The following is a 22,167-nucleotide window of genomic DNA, read 5'->3' as shown; positions in this document are numbered from 1 at the left end:
TGCAAAAGTTAAAGACAGTACTTTTCAGTTATTTAATTCAGAAAATTAGTGTTAAGATAAAAATCAAATATTCCCAACATTTTCCAAAAGACAGTAACATCTTCTGTTCAATATCTTTACCTTCTTAGTCTAGCTTTATTAGTGCTGTAAAATAGTTGATCACCAATCAGAGTACTAAACATCGAAAAAGGTTATGCCGGATGCAGTGAACCGACAAAAAATCCTCATTTCAACAATTTACGTCTTCCTGATTGGTGCATTGAGAGAAGTAGCTCAAATTGAACTCGAACTGAGACTATTATTATAGGAGTTCTTGTGCTCAAGGTCTAGTGCTAGTCTTTATAATTTATTGCTTCCTTCGTAGGTTTTAAGTGTGGTAGTCATATGTGTTGAAACTCATGTCGTTATTGTTGATTCAAGTTTTTTTTCTGGAATATGAAATATTCAATGATATTTGGCAGTTACTGTTCATGTTAGTTTACTATTTTGTTTATCGTAGACTTTCAAAAAATCCAAAATGGTTGGAAAATATTATGTTCAACGTATATTTTCTGTGATATGGTACAATTTGAATCAAAAAGTTATATAAAAATTCATTGAAATAATGTCAGTAAATTCCTTTATAGTACTGATTGATTACAAAATTATGCTATATTTCTGTGTATTATTTCACTTATATGTTCATCATTTCATTTACATGTTAAGTTAAAGAACGAGCTATTTTAAATAAATTACAATTATTATGTGTAGCAGAGCAGATGCACACATCGCAGAACTGTTGTACGTAATTACATTTTGTAAAAAACACCCACTAGAAAATACTCTGAATTGGTATTTCAAAACCTTTGTGGAGTTTTAACTTTCAGAAAAAGATTTTGCAATTACTTTTTCGACGTATAAGGACATTTCAGGACCAGTGTTATGATTTCACTAGTTAAGATTTGAGCATACAACGACAGACTTATGAGATCATTTTCTTTTCTCACACACTGTCAGTCCAAGGACGTGACTTTTTTGTATACGTATTGTGAATATTCACAGATTTCAAACGACGATATATTGTGTTCACAAAAAATAGATAAATTATATTTCTCGACAAACATATGGTTAGGGCGTAAAGGACAAATGTCAAAATTCACTTTAAGTTTAAATTCAGGACAAACCGCTACTCACCAATCGCAGATATTGGTGGTAAACAAAAGAAAGTAGTTTACTCTTTCACTAACTGTTGTGAACTACGAACGACAAGTAACGATTTGTCCAGAATTCTCTTCCAAAGAGAATTTTGACAATTGGCATTTTCGCCGTAATCGTATGTTTGTCGAGATGTGGTCCCTCATATGACATTTCAAGCATATTAGATATCATGAATATATGCCAAGGCATGCCAGTTAAATTTCAAGTTAAATTTATCTTTTACTCACCTCTTATTTCAGTAATGAAAATTGCAATATTTAGAAGAATGACTTTAAGGTTACTAAACAGTTAAGGATTCGTTTGCTAGTTATAATGTATTTGTTCATATTTTAGCAATCCTCTATAATGTTACTGAGGATTCTCATCTTTGTAAAACATAGGGCGATGACAATTAATCTATTTTATAGAAGTGAAGTCCAAAAGAATGGTTGCCATCTATCTCGATTGCTTTCCACCATTCATACAAATATCTATTCGTGACCTGTTTCTGTTTCTATTTCTTCATTTTTTAAATTAATTTGACATCACGGTAGGTCAACGCTATCATTTGCCATTCTGAAATTACCCTAGAATTAGTATCTCTCCGGAGCGTTACGTTTAACCCTTTACGTTCTTCTAGCTATATGCATTAGACTGTGGTAGTAACAACTCTCATTTATGACTGCAAACATGAACTCTACGGATTATCGTTAACGGCCCATGTTAACTTCTCTCCTCGCTCTCGTGTTCTCTCTCTCTCTATCTCTCTCTTTGTCTCTCACTTTGTGTTTTTTAAAAATCAGTTTTGAAATCTTCTAAGGCCTGTGAATTTTTGAAATGTGTTCTAAATTCATTACAATTTGAATGACTATAGTTATTGTTCATTTCATCAAATTACTTAATAAATCTGATATTTTGATGTTGTGTAATGAGCCTGTTTGGTCATATTAGGGTTGGATGCCACACAATTTCATCAATTACACGACCTGCAATCCATGCAATGCGCATAAATTGGCAGCATCATTTTTGCTTTGTTCCAAAGAACTAATATGATAACAAAATTGGCCTGAGTATGATGAAATACTCCTGTTTGAGTACAACGAAAACTGTAATCGAATGCCCCAATTACTGAACCACCAATTGAACGTTGAACGAAGATGGCAGACGTTGCTCTAAAATGGTTATAACAGAATTTGGGCGAAAATATGCCCACTACCCTACTTTGTGAACTTCGTGAGTATGAGGAGTACACAGAAGCGGACATTCAGTTCAAATATTGTTGGGAACAAGATTTTATTAATTACATAATCGTTTTCCATGTCAAATAACAGTAATCATTCCAGAATACAATCTTCAAAATTCTCATAAAAATAATATCACTTACACAAGTGCTCCAGACAAATATGACACGATATCTTTTCCCTTCGCCAGATAATAATCTGACTATTTTATCACCGTGTCCGTTTTTACCTCGCTACCTTGCTGGCATCACAGAAAGTGTTTTCTTCTTTATTTTCCGTTTTTCTGCAGAGTGAGAGGGTATTTCGGCTCTTCTATTCGTATATAGGGGTGATAACTGATAACATTGGATCGGTGGATATAAAGGTACTGATTACGTACCTGGATATCTATTGATGGTTTTGAATCTACGTACCTGAGCTCTTTTCCAAAAATCTGTTATTTCCTATATTTGTTATAGAAAAAGATTTTCGGATCCACTTGAAATTACGCAGCTATTTCACGAATCAGTATCTATTATCACATTCAAATGGTTTTGCATCCATTATTAAATAACTAATTCGGAAATAGAACGTTTTGCATTTTTCTTGGCTATGAAAAGCCTGCTGCTAATATGTCTGTAATATATCTGTACTTAGTTATTTTATAAAATCTAAGTTTGTAAGTTATTTTGAATCTACTAAGGTGTTTTGAACAAAAAAAAACAAAAAAAAAGGTGTTTTGAAAGGTTTATGGACTAGGATACTTTCTAGACGATCACGAATTTTTTAAAAATTTCTGAAATAAACATGGTGAAATCCCCAATATCGACAGAATTTTATCTAGAGAGCGACCTATGATTTCTAGAGAGCGACCTATAATTTTATTTTGCAAATTCCATGGTCAAAAATGAATTCAAGTAAAATTTGAAAGCATTGAATCGTCGGATGTAAGAATTTTCATTTTGCTTTAGAATCAGTATAAGATTTTCGGCGTTGGAACAAACGATTACCTACTTCGATTCAAACTGCAGTTTTCGAGCAGACAATTACTTCACTTCCCGTCTATTTCGAACATATGACAATTTGCTTTTAAGACATGTATATCCTCCTGTGTTACCAGTTCTGTATTCTACCAGTTCTTGTTACCAGTTCTATATTCGATTACTAAGATGGTTGTTGCATAATAAACCTATGAAGATCAAACAAATCGATGATACCAAATCTGTTACGTTAATATATTTTTTCGTGTGTTCCTTAGATTACCATATCCAACGTAAAGTTTATTCATGACCCATTCAGCGTATAATTTTATTCCGAAACGACAATATGCGTTAAGGACGCCCGGTTTACGAGCAAATCCCACCCCTTACTTGGATCGATAGATTTCGGTGATATGGTGTCAACACCGATCCGGCCATTGCAGTGGCCCGTTTACCTCGAAAGAAAATTCCTCCAGCCACGAAAGAACCAGATCCGCGTGCGCAGCTGGGGCGGTCCAAAACGTCTTAGTTGCCTACGGTGATTAACTGATGAAATTGGCGAATCGCTACGCCATACCCTCGCCAGGCAAAAAGTCATTAGCAAGATTTGAATTTCGGACCTGTGTGGCTGCTGGGTGGTCGTACGCGAATGCAGTTGACCTTGGGAACAAGAAAAAATGTAGCCGCTAGCGAAAGGCAAACGAGCTGTTCAGGTGTTGTGTAATGCTGTGACACATTTTTTGGGCAAACTGGTTTCGGATCGTTGCGAGTGGATTTCATAAATTAAATTATCGACTGAAGTGGGTCTTTTCCAAGGTGTGGTCTGTGGTACAACCTGATCGGATCTGTCTGTGTGTGAAATGCTGATTTTATCCAGTATCCTGTGATTGTGTGTCAATTGGCAGAAATCTAGTCGGAATTATTGCCCGCATGATATGTTATGTAACCGTTGAATTAGTATGCATCGGAGTGATGATCAGCTAGTGTGTTACTCGTCATCGCATCAGTTCAAGTAGCATCACAGAACAAGAGACTATAAAGTAATTTGCTACTCTCACTCGCCCGGTACGTCTGGTTTTTTTATTGCAAATATACGCATAATGCTACTATGATGAATACATTCACCGTGCTTGTCATGCCTTGCACGTTCCGGATTATTCACGACACCCCCTCGCTTGTCCACTTGGATTTCGTCCACTCTGTGGTTATGCCACGGGCAGTTTATGAATTCGTGCAGTTCGTTGACAGCTCTATCGCTCTCTGTCCTTCCGACTGCTAAATGCGTGATCGAATTAGTTAATTTGCCTGATTGAAATCTTGTCCGCAGGTCTGTAACCACCATTTTCCTTCCAAGCGGCGAAACGACGACAAAATGTTCTCATTTCATTTCACTATACGTGTATATATATAGCCTGGCGCAATGAAGTTCCATTGTACCGGTAAAGTGCATTGCCGCACAACTTTGTCGATGATGCCGAGTTATTCGTCTTAATGAGGCTTTGTCCATCAAAGATAAGTGGGAATACCGTGGCACAAAAACTAACCGCCGGTAGAAATCCTGTGTTTCCTTGTACCTTCTCCGACGAAGAAATGCCAGCTCTAGAAACTTCACCTTTTTCCGTTTCTTAACCAAGGCAGACAACAAACGATAAAGTGCTTTTTCATTACTGTATCACTTGTACCTTCTGTCTTTCTTTTCTACTGACTCGTGCTGGAAACCGTTTGAACGATTTGAGCTTAGCCTCTTCCTAAGCCCCCCCCCCCTTTCGGTCGAGATTATTTCATCATGATAAAGTTAGTTGCTATTTTGTTCGAACCGGATTTCAGTCAACACTTGAAACTGCCCACACCTCTTCTCCTCATTCAGCTCCTTCTCAACAAAAGAAGAACTCAAATGGGTATATATTTCCCAAACGTGCACTACCAGTCTATTCCAGCGATAAACCCAAGGAAAGAAGCAGTAGCAGATAATCGCCTAGTGAAAATCGGTGCAATTTTCCACCAATTAGCTATCGATCTTTTTTCGCTTCGTTTCTGTAAAACGTAAGATTTATTGTTATGCTTGTTGTTATTTTTTTTTTCCTTCAGCATTCCAAAACCGCCCTGTTTCACCTGTTTGACAATGGAATTTCACTTTTCTCGTACATGTTTCAGTTCGAACTGATTAGGTCCGATTAGCTGAAAGGTGTCGAACGTCTCGAAAACATCTTACGGCTATTTGTTTCAAGTACCAAAACATGTTGGTGTTGAAGTGTACCGAATGCTGGGAAAGGCAAAATTCAATTTCCCCCTAGATCATCACCACTATCATCACCATCATCATCATCATCATCATCATCATCGTGCTCCCAAGTACTATTTTGTTCAATTATTGCAAACTTCACTCAAGCAGGCTTGAGCGTTTCCAGTGCTGGAGTATTTATACTGCGTTTGTTGTTTCCCAGCGCCCAGAAAAGTGAATGGAAGCGTGATTAAATTATTTTGCATCTACTCGGACTCTGCCGGCCGTCCGACTGTTCCATCGACCGGCTGGTGACTGGTTGAAGCTGTTGGCAGGCTTTCGACTGCACTTGCCGAATTTTGGCATTTCGGAGCAATCAAGTGCACTTAAGTGGAGAAGTAAAGGCAGTTGTTTGGAAGTACCTAATGATCCGGAAATCGGAACGGAAGATAGTGGTTTGCCCTTGTATGTGGATTTCGTACAGATGCACCAAGCTTTTGCCCGTCATGCAGTACTTTTGAAAGCATACATCGAGCGACTTCAAGCATTCATCAATTCGTAATGGTACTGTCCGACCTGGTAATTGGCCTCGAATAACATCCACCAAATAATGGCAAAAACAAATTGCTCTCCACATCAAACAAGTAAGCAACTGCATTAGCATCGATGCAATGCACAGCATTCTATACACTAATATGTATTTCACCATGGTCCACTGCAGTTGTCAGTGTGTAATTTTTGGCCGGGATTCATCTGTTCACTGGTTATAGCCATTCTGCAACATTTTTTCGATCACTATTCTATATGAAGAATAAGAGGTTAAAACCTCACAAAATACAAGGAAAGTTGTTTCATAATCGCAATAAACTGATTAATAACGGCTATCTTTGTGCCGTTGGTCTGTTGCGCCCCGGTGCCTCAAATATCCCAATATCGATCAACATGTCCAGAGGTCCAGCAAGCTCTTGATGGACGTATTAGTTTTGGAGTAATTAATTTAATCAACCGTATCAATCTCCAGTTGTTATATCAAGAAGATCTACTGGCCAGCTCGTGGGATATAGCGCGGCGAACCTCAATTATGCTTCCATTGAGCCGCAAGGTGTTTGCTAATTAATACTATCTCATCATTTATGCAGCTTGCCCACGGCTAAACTAGGTTGGGCGAAAGGGTGAGGATCGCAAATTGCACAAATCTGTCAAATGTTTAATTATTGCAATTAAATATATCTCCATCGAATGGCGCCTTTGAGGAAACTTCAATCGCCGTTAATCAGAAGATATCAAAAATCAATAATCACCTATTCTGCCACTTACACTGTGAAAGGCTTTGGTGGGTATAATTACTGATAGCGAAGGGAGATACTGTGAATACATCAACCAGCGGCGTGCGTGATGTGGTGGCCTTCGTGAAAGATTAATTCACCGGCCTTTCACCGCCAGATAACGCCTACCACGCTTGTTTGAACAATGATCTCTCGGAGGGAAGAGCCTGTGCTCTATAGCAGCACATTCTAGCGTAAAGGTCACGACGCGGACGCTGGGTCGCCGAGATTGAAGAAAGGGGCGCGGAGAACTAGAGTGATTGACTGTGCAGTCCGGCAGTGCAATATGTCGCTGCCGTGGGTTGTTTGTAATTGCTTTCTATGCCAGGGAGGTGGAATGCAATCTGCGCAATTACGATCAGATTAGGTGCTTTGTTAGTGAACATTTCAGCTACGATTTGTGCTTTCCGTAGAGATTTTCATCGTGGGTAGTATTCACTGACTGTCTGTGTAAGTTTATTTCGCTGGTTGTTGTAACAGAAAAAGTTTTCAGGAAATTATTGAAATAAAAGTTGTATAATATCGCATACAACTTAATCTGCTTCAACATTGCTCCCATAAAAATGTCGCATGATTCAGTTTTGTTTCAATACAATATGTGCACTTTTCCCACCTTTATTTTGCAATAACAACACCCGAATTTTGTTATGTCGGAAGAACCTGGTAGCAATAGAACAAATTCAACGTTCCCCGTTGATTACATTCCATATTTATTAAATGCAGTGGCTGGTGGTTAAAGTTTACAACAATCAAACTGTTTCATTCTCAGGAAGACCACAACTACCAACTGGACTCAATTTTAAAATGGGAACAGACCTTGTAGATCACTTTCTTCTGCTAACAGATATTGAGCGATTGGATGCGGCATCTGACTTTACCGGGCGGATTCATATCTCGTCGATAGTTCTCTCTTTGTAAAGCTTGGAAAAACAGAGCCTTAGGAACCAAAGGGGCAAGGGAAGGCTTTGCCCCAAGACGCGTTTTCCGCAACGCCACACAATTTTCTACTATATGAAATAGATACCAGAGAGGAAGAAAAGAAATTAAAGAATAATCAAATGAAAAGCAATTAAAAGATCTATTTGTTATAGTTTACACTGTATTAAATAGCATCGGCCCGAAGTTTCACCTCCGCAAATCGTCTTAATGCGGCACAGCACATGTATGTGTAAGTACCAACACATAAATGCGCGCGTCGCGTTTTGCTGTTCCAATTAGCGACGGTAAAATTCGTAGCATTTTGGAGTGGACTCTCTCAGATCTGGCTACTGAAACCTGCTCAGAAATGAATCCGAAACTGCTCTCAGAGTGATCTGAGAGGGATTACTCGCAAACGCTATCAATGAGTGACAGCTTGCGCGCGTAATACGCCGGTGCTGAGTATCACCGACTTCTGAATAGCAACCAGCTCTTTCTCCAAAATCAGGTCCTTCAGCGCCTCCAGTAGCTTTCTCGAGGAGACTCCAGTCGTCGAAAGCACAACAGGAACAATGCTCGGAACTACATGCAACCTCCACATTTCATTCAACTCTACGGCCAGTGGGCAGTATCTGGCAATTTTTCCACCGTGAATATCTAACAGATTGATTTCCAAAGAAACGGTGACGTCGATTATGGTGACTTGGTGTAGTTCCTTGCCATATCTGAGCAGTTATGGTGTAGGAATTGGTCCGATAGAACAGTACAGCATTCCCAGTACAGCTTGAAAAAAGCATTTTCGAGGTCTAGTGCAGAATAGGCACATGCAGATAACGGTAGCCTGGCACAATCTCTTCCAAAAGACCATGTTGCAGCGTCCATTGCTGGTGCAAAATCTTAGTAACGCTGTCGCAATGCTCGGTATAGGCTGTGTTGGCTAGTACGCGGCAGTCTACCATAATGTGGTCGATGATCTCGAGTAGCGAATGACACATCCGGCATATATGCTCGACGTCTTGGTATCATATATATCTCCTGCCATTTTTCGTTGGCATTTGTCCTGTCCTGCATAGCTGTCATGTCGGCCTCGACCGCTAAAGAGAGTTCACCTCGCTTGAGCCACCGATCCGATGCAGCCTTGTCGATGTGCGGTGGCTGGTGGGGGTGTGCACCGTGCACAGCTTTCTGCTTCCACTCTGCAATGTTTTTATCCGCAGCCTACAGATTGCAGTTCTTTGCTGTTGTGCTATCTTATATCAAACGCCATTTTGGGGTAAACTGAGTTAGATATGCTACATTACTTGTCTAAAAAATCTCTACATGGTGGCGTTTTCAGAATTTTGACATTCTGCTTGGTTACTAAGATATAGCGAGAAACGCGCTGAGATATTTTTTTTATTTTTTTGCTTCAAATTACTGTGTCTGGGGATTGGCTGAAGTTATTTTGATGTTTTTATGTGTAAAACTATCCGAGAAACACAATGGCATAATCATTTCACAGTATCACGCATCAGAAACACACGCATTGTGAGAAAAATGCAGTTTAAGTTTTAAACTGGAAATAAAGCATATCTGGCACCACTGTAGGCACAAATAATATTTGTTTTCTAGATTCCCTGACTCATTTGCTTCAAAATGCATCTAACAGATTGTTTATAGACCAAATGAAGCCAAAGATATGAATAAAAGTTCATATTTGGAGATTTTTTCCATGCAAAATTTTCCATGCACGATTATGACACGCCATAGAAATTTTGTCATCAATACATACCTATGACACGTGTGAGTGCGACTTTTGTTTACATTTATAGTAAAAACTCGCAACATAGTCAACCGATCTTTGTAATATTTGAGAGATTAATACAGAATAGATAGAAGCATCTGGAATTATTCTTTGAATTGTTTATACCTTTTATAAGTTTTACGCTATTCAATCTCAAACTTTAAAAATCGTTTTTCTCGGTATGTGCTAAATGGTGCTTGTCATAAGATAGCACAACAGCGACGAGTTGAGGTTGTAGTTTGCTTGCACTAGGTGAAGTGCGCTATAGTTGCAGTCTGCTGATACACTCCATCTTGGTTGGCATTTCCATAAAGTAGTCTTGCAGTCATGGCAGCTGCGCTACTCACAGTTCCATAGATGTCGACTATTCCTTGTCTCCCTCCATCTCGTGGCAAACGAATGAGTATACCGCATTCCTGCTTGTCGAATCCCTTCTTGCCCAAGGAGCTGTCAGAATCCGAGATACTTATACGGTCTGTTTCGAATCGCCACTAACCCTTTCGACTAGTTTGCTGACTACACCCAGCCGTTCCTTCGAGTCAGCATAAATCTTGAGATCGTAGAAAATATGGGTCACCTCTTCCGGTGAGCCTTCTCCATACCTTATCTCATAGCCATGCCCATTTCGTTTGAGTATCCTAATGAGGGGGTTCATCGCCAAACAAAACTAAAGCGGACTAAAGGATTCGCCTTAGAATGCCCCTCAAGTTGCCAAGCGTTCTAGACACATCACGTCTTCCCCACTTCTGTGCTGCAGTGTTGTCAACTACCTCTCCTTCGCCTGCCACAGGAACCTCACGACTGCGGGATCAACTTTATATATCTCCAATACCTTGATGAAGAACGAGTGCGGTATGGAGTCGTTGTCTTCCGTCTGGTCCAGGTGTCGCCCAATTCCTAAGGTACCGCCTTACCTTGTGTACATGATTGGTTTCGACGGAGGAAGCTGACATCTCGATCTTCCAGGATCTGCAATAAATTGCAGGTGTATTGGAAGAACGTTATCGTTCATTATATGAAGCTCGCAGATCAACTTAAAAGAATACTGCAGCTATGCTGCCGTTCTACCCAAAATTATCCCATGTATATAGGGAATCCCATAGAACATGGGACAATTAAGTTTATAACGGCAGTATGCCTGCCACACAAAACAGGATTGCTACGGCTCTGGAAAAATAAACCATACAGTTTCCTTAACAGGTGTGCACCCAAGAAGCAGTTTCGGGCCTCTGCTATCATTCCTATTCTTCAATGATCATCTAGATGATTTCTTTGATTGGTGTAATCGCAATTTGCTGGTTCTCAGTGTATCTACATTAATGTGGCGAGATGTTTTTGGGATGGATGTGAATTGTAGTTGTACGCATTCCAACGTTATTCGGATATTAGGTACCATGACTCAAAACATTTTATGGGTACTTCGTACAATATTATTGTTCTTTGGGCATATTGGAATTAAAATATTTAAAAGAACGGCAAACATTTCAAGTTGGCAATTCATGCGAGACAAGTACATTGAAAACCCGGGACTATCCCACCTAATCCGGGACGTCTACACATTTTAATCTGATTTATTCTGATTTTGCACATTTATTACATCCTTTACTCGAGGAACGCTATCTTTAGGGAATCGTTTAAGAGAGTGTCAGTTAGGGAATCGTTTAAGAGAGAGTCAGACAGACTACAAACAAATTTCGTAAACGTGAAAATCCCAAAAGCTCTCAAGAACTCCTTTCATCACACAGTGCTACACCACCCGTAAGCTTGAGATAGTTAACTTGTTGGGTAAAGCCTTCGACCCCATACGAACTACACCGGTCACCACCTGATGCAACCTGTGCGCTGCTGGTCCCGGTGAGCGATGGCCGGGGAATGTCGAAATATTTATGCGTGACATTTAAACGGCGTTTTACGAATCAGACGGGCCGCAAGCAACTGACGGTAGCTGGATGGCACGTGAAAGGTGCCCATTCTCGGTATCTATTCGCCTAGACCTGGTCGGATTTGATTGCAGCAAAAGGGAGGTGAATGTGGATAATTACTGCTGGCAAACCGACAACGCCTAGTGGCATGCGAGCATTAATGGATAATAGAATTTAATTAACACATAAATAAACACAGAGTGTACCGCACTAATTCTGGCCACACGCGGCTCCTTCACAATCTTCCACTAAGGGATGCGGCGACATGGCGAAAAAGGAGGGTGCAAGGCAAATCACTGCATCACGCCATGTACCTATAGCATTAGTTTGTGAGCTATGCGTCGGAGGAAAGTCTATAAATAAATCTCTGCTACTGCCTACTAGGAAGAGAAAGCTCTCAATCTAATGCAGCGGTCGGCAGGTTGTGTAGCCTTTGAAATTCGCTGCTTCACTGTCTTCATTTGCGACGAGGTGGATGAGACGGGTGAAACTGGACATATGCTTGAACCGAATTGAATGCAACTTAATTTATATAATTTATGCACAATCTTCTCATCTCGAGTAGTACAAATAGAGTTGATCTGAAGCTTTGAGTACTCCTGTCAAAAGTCAGACAAAGGCCAGAAAGATATTATCCTTTGCCGCCAGGACAGCAGCGATGAATGATGATGCCATTGTGCCATATTTCAAACCGATTCTCATCGTCTAATATAGTTACTTGATTCGAAGAAGGGCAACCGGCCAATCTCGTAACTATCTCCAGCCAATCAAAGCCGACGCCATCGTTTCCGTGGTCCCTGGGCAGCAACGAGTGAAAAGTGAAAGCACTCTTACTCGTAAGCCATTATTTGCAAATCAAATTTGCTGCAACTATAAGCACCTGGAAACCGCAAATCATTACTTCCACGGCCAGTCCCGACGGTGGTAGTTTTTCATTACCGAACTAGCCACGTTTGCAGCAAAAGCAAAATTTGCGATCGCGAAGGGAGGTCTCTGATCTCGTTCCATGCTGGCGAGTTGCGAAAACTCCCGCATACTTTGATTGCATGCTTGCTCGGTCGGCTAGCGCGACACTGGCGGTGTTGAGCGTGGACTATGGCGGTGACTTGGCGTCATTATGGCATTTCCATGATGCAACGAACTCGGCCGATCACTTCTCACATGATCAAATGGGATTCTTGTTTTTTACTATTCAACGCATGCTTCTTTTGGCAATACTAGCTCCCAGATGAATGCTAAATGACACAACACCGCCTCGGTTATATCAACTGTTAAGCATAATGCGATTGTTTGAATTATTCTATTCGGGATAGAATTCGAATTTATTTACTTTCATCCATTCAACAGAGTGGAAACGTGGAAAACGTTCAACACAGGCATGTGTAAAATAGACGGGTTGGATCAGTAGAGCTTCAAGTTGAAGGGTAATGAGACGTTGTGTCCAACTCTCTCGATCGTACGCTCAGTATCAGGCCAAGTTCGAAGCGAAATCAACGGTGAAATCAGACTCCGATTGGAGCCGGTTTTGCGCAATTAACCGGCATGTCGATCTGGAGGAATTGATGTCAACGTCTTTGATGCGTCATTAGTAGTTTGTCTCGGACATCATTACATCCTGGATCTGGGAAGCTATATGTAACGTGATTTTCAGCTTTCATCGTTTGTGAATCATTTTCAATCATGTCGGTTAAAAGGCGCACAATCGTTAATTGTACAGTAGCTAACGAACGCCAGCGGGTTTCGTACATCGCAATCATGTTCCAGTTTTATCGGCTCAAGGTTAGCGAGGAAAGTAGCGAGCGGGAATCTCTTTTTTTCCATTAGCACAAAAAATGCAGGTTCATTTATGACCTGCTTGCTCACTGGTCTAATGAATATTAAATATTAATACTCATCTCGCTTACTGACGTTTTCCCGCCAGCTTTCATCAAATCAGTTCCCCTTCTAACCTTTTGTAGGCTGCTTTCTTTATAGTTAGATACGTTGGTCGATCCTAAGGGAAAGAGTACCAGTGAGGAAAATTATACGCCCCGTAACCTTTTGAATACCGTGTGTATAAGATTTGATTTCCTTGGAAATATCGGTTTGTAGCATTATAGAAGGCATTCTAGATTTTGCAAATCAAATTTGCATCTTGAAATACCATTGAAGTGCATCAAATGATAACTATTTTTCTGGTAAATAACTTATAGTTGGTCATTGCCAACAATTGAAATAAAGAACTGCTGCTTGAACTGCGATACTACAAATGATAATCCGACTCTGGGAATTTAAAATAATAAGTATCTGGGTGCACATCGTATGCTCAATTCCAGCCAAATTTAGGACACGAGAAATCGCGCCTCCTAACGGAAACAACAGTCCAGGCACGGGTTAATGCCACTGATGGTACTCCAAAACTGTTCGTGCGCTCCATAGTTTATCTCTATTGTCATGAGATCTAATGTGGAAATGTATATTCATTATAAATGTGTGCGGGGGCAACGTAAGTAGCACGGAGACAGTTTCTTCCGTAAACAGAGCTGTGGAATGAAATATTGATATAGACCCGCTCTGCAGTTCCCCGAGAGAAAGTATACGTTTTATGCGCGCCCAAGGAGTCACCGTTTTTACTAACGTTGAACGTTTCGTACTTATTTATAGATTGCACTTCCTGGCACTGCTGGAACCAGACATGAGCCGCGCATCCAACTGACAACGTCGCTGGATCCCATCACCGGCAGTAGCAGTATACTATTCTAGTTCGCATCGCACACCGACCCCGGTGAAGAGCGGAAGGGGACAATTGTGCTACATTTTCATCATTCCCGCACATAACGTTATGAAAGCAGAATGTCATTCAGCGCAGACGTTCGCGATGAATAGTGCTTTGTGACTTGAAAATTTGCTCGTAATTAGGATATTTACCTATCAACGGCTGATGTGGTGCCTTTCTTTCACAGTTGCAAATGATGGAGATCAATTGTATACTATATCGGTTGTGATTCAGATGATATTTTATTGAGTATTAATTTACCTAAGAGTGATAATAGAGCCCAGGCATGGGAAAAATCGTTCACTCGCGCGACTGCTGCTAATTGGGGATTAAAAAGTAGCCAAAGCTTTTGCTTATTAAAAACCATGAATGCACCAAGCAGAGTTAAAAATATTCAAATTCATTGAATGAAAATTGATCATATTCAGGAGCATTCATTTTCAAAATTCAGTGACGCAGCTGAAAACGTCAAACGAACAATTCACCCTTTGATACATGCATATTTTCATTCGTCTCCGATTATTACACGAAGCGACCGTGCAGCAACGAATCAAACGCATCAAAGTAGGCCCTGGCACAATGTAAGCGACGATGATTGTTGTTTCATACGCTTTACCGACATTTGAAAACATTTTCTTAGATAATTAGTGAAATGAATATATTATACGATATTCAACTGAATGAATAACAAGGATATTTGAATGAATATTTTTCTATTCACCGCGAGTCACATCAGGTTCATTTTCAGCCGTCAAAAAAGAGCTTCGATTATTTTTAACTCTGACACCAAGCGAAAAAGCTGGAAATGCTTCACATTAGGCCACTAGATAGAAATACTGCGCATGTACAATGAAGCTTGAAATTCTAAGAGCAGCGTCAAAACTTTACCTATGAAAATTTGTAGCATAGTTTCGCGAAGCTCACCAAGGTTTCTTGATATATGAATAAAACGTACTACCTAATTTTTCATTGCATTTTTATTGATAAAGCGTGTTGAGGGTAATTTTGTAGAACCCTGCAAGGAATTTGATCGAATCGACATTTAAAAAAATGCATATGAACACGAAATGAAACTGTTCAATGGAAATCTTATGCAAACAGTGAGCTGCTCGAAAAGAGTTTAGCGAGTAAAGCCATCCGCGTTGGGAAAGGATAGAATAAAAAAGTAACTGATGTGTTTCTTCGTTGGTTGTTATAGCTTTGGCTCGCATGTATTCGCAGTACCAGATTGCTTTGCATCATTTTCTACACAAACAGAATGCTTCACAACTGAAGAAAACTTTCTTGTCTATGGTGATCGAACGGTTTGTAATGCGATGGTTCCCATTCTTGATAGAACCTTAGGCTATTCGTTCCTTTCATGTAAGGAGTCATATTCGAGGTGTCAGCAAGATTGATGCAAAAGCAAAACAAGAATCGAATGCAAAGATCACGAGATTTAAAAGTTGACATTTAGCCTCGGCCATTAAAATCATAAGCAATTGCTATAATTGCTCTACCCATTTGAACCCATTGCTTAGACCAGCATCTACCATCTTCGTTTTACGCATTGACTCAAATAGAAGTTCGGTAATAGGGGATTCGTCAAATAGCAATATTTCGTCATACTCAGGCCATTTTCGTTATTATATAGGTTCTTAGAAACGAAACCAGGATACATCTGTCAAATTATACTCACTCTATCGATAGTGTGCTGCGTAATTAACCGATACGTGTCCGACGGGGTACCGGGTACCTTTTTAGGTTTCGATTAATGAAATTCTCATGATTTATCCATAGTTCGAAATTGAAACTTTGTGACATCTCAGAACTTCACTAAGTTAAGCTTTTGGATTCATAATATTGTTGATAGAGTAAGGGGTGGAGTGAGGAGGGGCTCCTGAATTTTTTTTACTAGGTAACAGGCCGACGAGGGTACCCGGGTACCTACAAAACTGAAATCCCAATAACTAAGGCAATTTCCAGCCAATTTCGATACATTTGGGTGTTTTGGATTTATAAAAATAAATCGGACTAATTCATTAGGATCCCAGGAATCCGGATTTCTAGTGCTGGGATACTATTTGTGAATTTCAATTGAATACTGGCATTATGGGTATCAAAATTCTTGGAATTGCATCAGCAGGCTATATCTTGTGGTTTTGGAACCATTTGGTAATTTGACCCCGGAACGGGCTTTTCGAAGCAGGTTCCCGTGGGGGTTTCAAAATTGTATAGCGTTTGAATTCGCACACTATAGTTCAGAAGTTTCACAACATCACTAAACAATTATTGCTTTAATATTATCCCAGATGAACATATTTTCACATACATTTTAGTATGATTTGTTCTCAGCTGTTTCCAATTGAATTATAACAGATCAAAACAATGGGTACGTTTTCGAATCGATTCAATTTGCTGCTCAGTCAAATAACTGTCTGTCTGACACTGTCGAGTGAATTACTGAAATGTTGTGTTGCTGGACTATGATAACGCAGCTAGGAGACGAAATGGCACCATGAGAACCACTAGAAGCTGTCCTCAAGGAGTAGTGGTCTCACACCTTCTGTGGTCCCTGATAGTAGAGGGACTCCTAAATGAATGGATAGATCTGGGATTTTAAGTTTACGCAGACAACATTGTCCTCACTGTTAGGGACTACGATTTCGAACCGTACTCAAGCTGCTCTTAACGTGACATGGAAATGGTGTAAAAGGGAGACTCTTTGCATAGTTAAACCTTCAAAAAATTTCCGCAATTCGATTTACAAGGAAAAGGAAAGTCAAACTGAATCTTTAATGAAACCACTGTTATATTTGCTACCGAAGTTAAATTCCTTAGATTAAAAATCGATAGTAAACTGCCGAGGAATATGCATATCAAAATAACTGCGGAAAAGTTTTATAATGCATGATGGCTTGCCAAAACCTCTAGAAAAAAGAGGAAACGAAGTGATCGTTTTTTCCACCACGTGTACGCAGGACCAGAACGACTGGCTGTAATGGCTCGACTATTACAGGGGGATCAATGGCTTCCATAATGCTAGCTACAGTGCGTCGCAGGGTGCGATGAGTTATGCCAGTAGAGCTTAGAGTGCTTAATCAGTCTATAGACAGGGATGCCAACGGTACTGATAAACTACATTTTTTCGATATATTTACATTTGCACAAGCCGTACAGCCCGCTACAGCGACGCATCACTACAGCTCTTGCCAGAACAGTAGCCAAACCGAGTACATTTTCCCGTACAGCAGTAGAATACATTTTTGTTTTGCTGCTGTACTCCGACTGCTGGGTGAGAGTGTGGCGTAGTAAAGTTTGTTCTCTCGCTTTGTACATTTTTCTCTGCATAGTCAAAGGGAGAGTCCAGCACACGAAAACGTTGATGCCGGCCGTGGCGTAAATGAGCCACATTCATTGTCGTCATTTTTGAATAAAAATATTAAAAAGATTGAAAATATTAAAAAATGTAAAATAAGGAAAGAGAAGCTGTACCGCTCGCGTCTGGTGGCTGTACTGGGGACAGTAGTTTTTTGTCATGTTACTGCTTTGCACACAGGCAGCCGTACAGCGCTGGGCGTCTTGCACTAGCGAATGACAGCAGCATCGAGAGAGAAACGAGAATGTAGGCAGAAAAATTACAGCCGTGGAAAAGGTAGGCATTTTGCATCCTTGTCTATAGATGTTGTAGAGCTGAATGTGCTATGAAGAGACGTGCTCGCAAATAACACAGCAGAAGTCTCGTCTCTTAGTTTTCTTTGCAATTCAAGAAACAATCATTTTCTAATGAGAACTCATATGTGCCCTTTTTGCCCACGGTCGAGGCATTCAATTAAATTATAGGCCTGCAGTGGTCTACTCGGCGTTTTTAGTAAAAGCACTTGGCATCCCTGCATCAAACACCATGCTTTCCCAAGGGACAGTTTCTTCCGTAAACAGTCCTGTGCTGGTTTATGTACAATCACGAACGCAACACGTGCACAAGTTCGCCTGTACAGTCGAACTCCATCTGCGTACATAGCGTCGTGGTGTTAGTTGTCTCTTTCACTCCACCCATCATCACTGGTGCATATCTTCCATTCGTGTACGTACACGATGTACTTACACAGCTGGTTTACTCGAACATTGCACAGTGGCGGATTTCCCTAAAAACCTGGCCAAAAGTCGAAAATGGTTTTGATTGACCTGCAAAGGTACATACCACGGTTTTTTGGGGTGCTGATTACGATTTTGATGTCAGATTTTCAAAATTCACAATGGCGGATACAAAATGGCCGACATTTTAATATAAATATAAGTAAATTTTCACGAATGAATGGTTTTAATAGTTCCAGTGTATGCCAATAACGTTTATAATGTATCGAATTTTAAATGATGTATAGTTAAATGATAGATTTTGTTGATTTGCACGCAATAAAATATTTGGGATGATGCAGCTTTTATGAGAATTAATGTTATTAGTCCTTTCGAACTATGTATTTTGAAATATTATACAAGTAGTTATGAAACTTTTCAACTTTGTACGATTATTATTCAATTGCTGTCCGATGCACATATTTCTCAAAAAACGAAAAATAGTATTTTTTAATTATAGAAAATATGCCAATTCTGCTACAAACTGCATGGAGTAAAAATTGACAAGTTTGCATGCAAATTGTGGTAACTAAAAAATGAATATACGAAAATACGAAAACAAGTGAAATTCACTAAGATTCATAGTTTTATTTAAATTGTTGGACCGAGGATTTTTCCAAAGTTGATGAAGCGTTTATTTAAATGCATGCGTTATACTCGGTCAGAATATGCTTGTACTGCTTCCTGGTATAGTTTTGAGCAACCACGTTTTGTTGTCATGCTTGCTGTCATACTACGACTGACAACCTTCTCAAAAAAACAAATTCGCTAAGCTGGACTGTACGCCAAAGTGAGAGTTTTAGCCAAATCACGTACGGAGATCCCAGTATTCTTTTGCATTACTCTACTGATTTTCGTTCGTAGAATCCAGTCATATATTCCACTTCTAGATTTGTTTTGTTTTGTATGATCAAACGTCATAGTTTCCTGGTAACGTTTAACCATGGTATTCGTCATCGATTTTTGAAATTTGGAAGCTTTGGCGATCACTTCTGTACACCTCGTTGGTTTTCAATATGAACAACCAAAATTATTTATGTTTTTTGCGTTCCACTTTTGATAACTTTTGGTAAATGTATATGAATCTCTATGAAATTTTCACCACTGAGTACACAATTGCTCCTGTTCAAAATGCAGTTTTGTGCGACTCGCTACGACAACAGGAGTTGCAGCAGTAATTAAAAGTACGAGTTTAAATTTCAAACTGCAAATCTTATAATCCGTCTCCGCTTCCGCTTAATCAAAGATTACTCAAAAACGGGCAAATTCGGGCAAGATTTCGATAATGTTCCAAATAGAGAATCGTTCAAGGAACAAAAATTGCCTTGAAACATAGTGGACATACGTGGACAAAAAAAGTATTTCAATAATTTAGCAAAAATGTGTGCTGAAACTATCTGCTACTAAATCGTTAAAGTTATTGACATTTTCTATAAACAAACAAAATAATATCTTTTGACATCAATACATATAAATAAAGCACATACCTTAAGCATAACTTTCCATTCATCCATATTCGAAAGCGGCAGTTTTATCAAAATCCAGCAAAATTTGAATAATACTGATATTTCGAGTACTCGATAAAAAATATGAGCAAAACGCGATGGTTTAAGCTGTTTGGATATGTCAACACCTCAAATAAATTTTTGAGCGTTTCACTTAAAATAGCATGCGGCAGAACCATCTGAAGGACAATAAATGTACTACAACCCAAAATACTACTATGCAATTTTCGACTTTTGGCCAGGTTTTTAGGCAAATCCGCCACTGTGCATTGTACAGTTGTACACCGTACGCTTGGGTTCAATGTTTGAGCGAATGTGCATACTTAATTTGTTTGCGGTTACCTGCGTGCATGATAGCAATCTGTGCTTTCGTTCCGCAAAGACGAAAACTGTCCTTAGCCACAAGTTTATGTGAATCGATGGAAGCGCATGAAGGTTTATTATTTACGTTGGATCCGTTCATTGATTGCACGTGATTCATTCCCACTTATCATAGTTTTATTCCGCACACAATCAGAAAAATTCTCACATTCTTTCTAAATTGAGATTAGTCCCATAGAGATTTAAAACAGTTCCAGATTATTGCGATTTTTGTCTGCCTTCTTTCTAGAGATCTTTTCAAATAAGTTAAGTCGAATTCGATCGCATACTACAAATACAATGACCTAATAAGCAAGTATGTTGGTTTGTTGTGGAAAATTCGATGTTGATTGATTATACTTAAACTGTACGAAAGAATTATACGTAATGTAGTGTTCTGTTTGCCGTTCCACAGGCAACGGAGCTTATCTGTCTAAACAAACATCAAACATTATATTTGGCGCATGGTTTCGTATATTCACTTAATCCCAATAAGACGTTTTGTAACTTTTTAATGTTTTATGTTTGTTTTGTTTATTGGGGCTTTAACCATTTGGTCATTCGCTCGATTTTTCATTAACACTGTCCTCCTCCTTGTATCTGTAATTGATACGCATATTTCCTCTTTTTTTTCCTTTTTTATTTCGACTATGTTAGTCACATTTTCTTTTTTACGTTTTAACGACATTCAATTAGCTAGAGATTACTGGGTAGGGAAAGTTATGAAACTTAGAGCCAAAGTACTCAAGTGAGAGCAAGGATGTGAAGTAAACAGATCGGAAAACTAGAAGTGGCAGGGTATTTAGAATAGGCTTAATATCGTACGGGCTTAATCTTTGCCTTCTGTAAATGAGGGTCGAGCTTAGGCAGAATAACTACGAATCACCCGAGTTCACTAACATGTGTCCTGATAAAGGTAGACGTATCTATCTTTACCGTGACAACCAATTTCGAGCATCAACAGAGCGTGCAATAATGGTGAACGAAATACGCTTTCCTATTACTGATACAAGTAAAGTGATACTTGAATTTAAAGTTCCCAAAAAATTACGAATCATATCTTGCTCACTTACCCCAATTTGTTCACCGGTTCACTGCTCTAATTTTGGTAACGCCAATTGTTGTGTGTTCAAGGTTCCTAAAACAAACGGCGAATTGGTTGCTTCGGCTCAATTATGTCGTAACAGGCACACCTAGTTCGTAGCTCCCTATCATCGATTCTCGGCATTGGGCACCGGCCGGCAGAACCCGTCGTCACACATGCCGCACATAAAGGAAAGCTCAAAACCAACCTATCGTCATTATCATAACGAAGGCTTGGGAGGACTCGTAATGCGAAAGTAGAAATTTTCGTGTGTACAAACAGTCAATTAGCCGCTGCATTAGCCCGAAGAAGTGGGTGGCTGCATTCCAGTTCATTGTTGCATCCCACAATACAAAATACGGCGAAAAGAGCACGGAATCGTGTAGAGAGGTACCGGTTCGCTGCTGCACGTCGATGTTACCCAACTGTCTGCACCGTGTGCTCAACTGCTTACACTAATTAACATCGTTGGGCAACTATGCTACCATATTAGCGCCGCTTCCACCACTGCACGATTGAGTCACTACGCAGTTAGCGGCTGAAAATAACACAAATAACTGTCAAACGTGGTTAGAGCCGCTGTGGAACAAACAGGCCGAACACAAGCTCATAGCCTGCTGATATTTTTGCGGTGCCTCATTTATTTATCAGCCGCGAGCGATGCATGTATTTGGCCTACTAACCGACCGCCGTCAGTGGGTTGACCATGACGATGAGTACCTACCGGGTATACAGCACCGGCGGCGACGGCGGCTGTTCCACCAACAAACTTGTTTGGCCGTTGCTGCTGTTTACACGCTTTACG

General features: G+C 39.8%; 1 protein-coding gene across 2 annotated transcripts in view; it reads left to right on the top strand.

Moving 5' to 3' along the window:
- Window positions 1-22,167, top strand: part of LOC131677852 (protein obstructor-E) — a 49,290-nt gene that overhangs the window by 911 nt on the left and 26,212 nt on the right. The window lies entirely within an intron of this gene.

The sequence above is a fragment of the Topomyia yanbarensis genome, chromosome 1, assembly GCF_030247195.1.
Source record: "Topomyia yanbarensis strain Yona2022 chromosome 1, ASM3024719v1, whole genome shotgun sequence".
Lineage (NCBI taxonomy): Eukaryota > Metazoa > Arthropoda > Insecta > Diptera > Culicidae > Topomyia > Topomyia yanbarensis.
The sequence above is the reverse complement of the archived record's forward strand: the minus strand, read 5'-3'. Positions and strand labels throughout refer to the sequence as shown.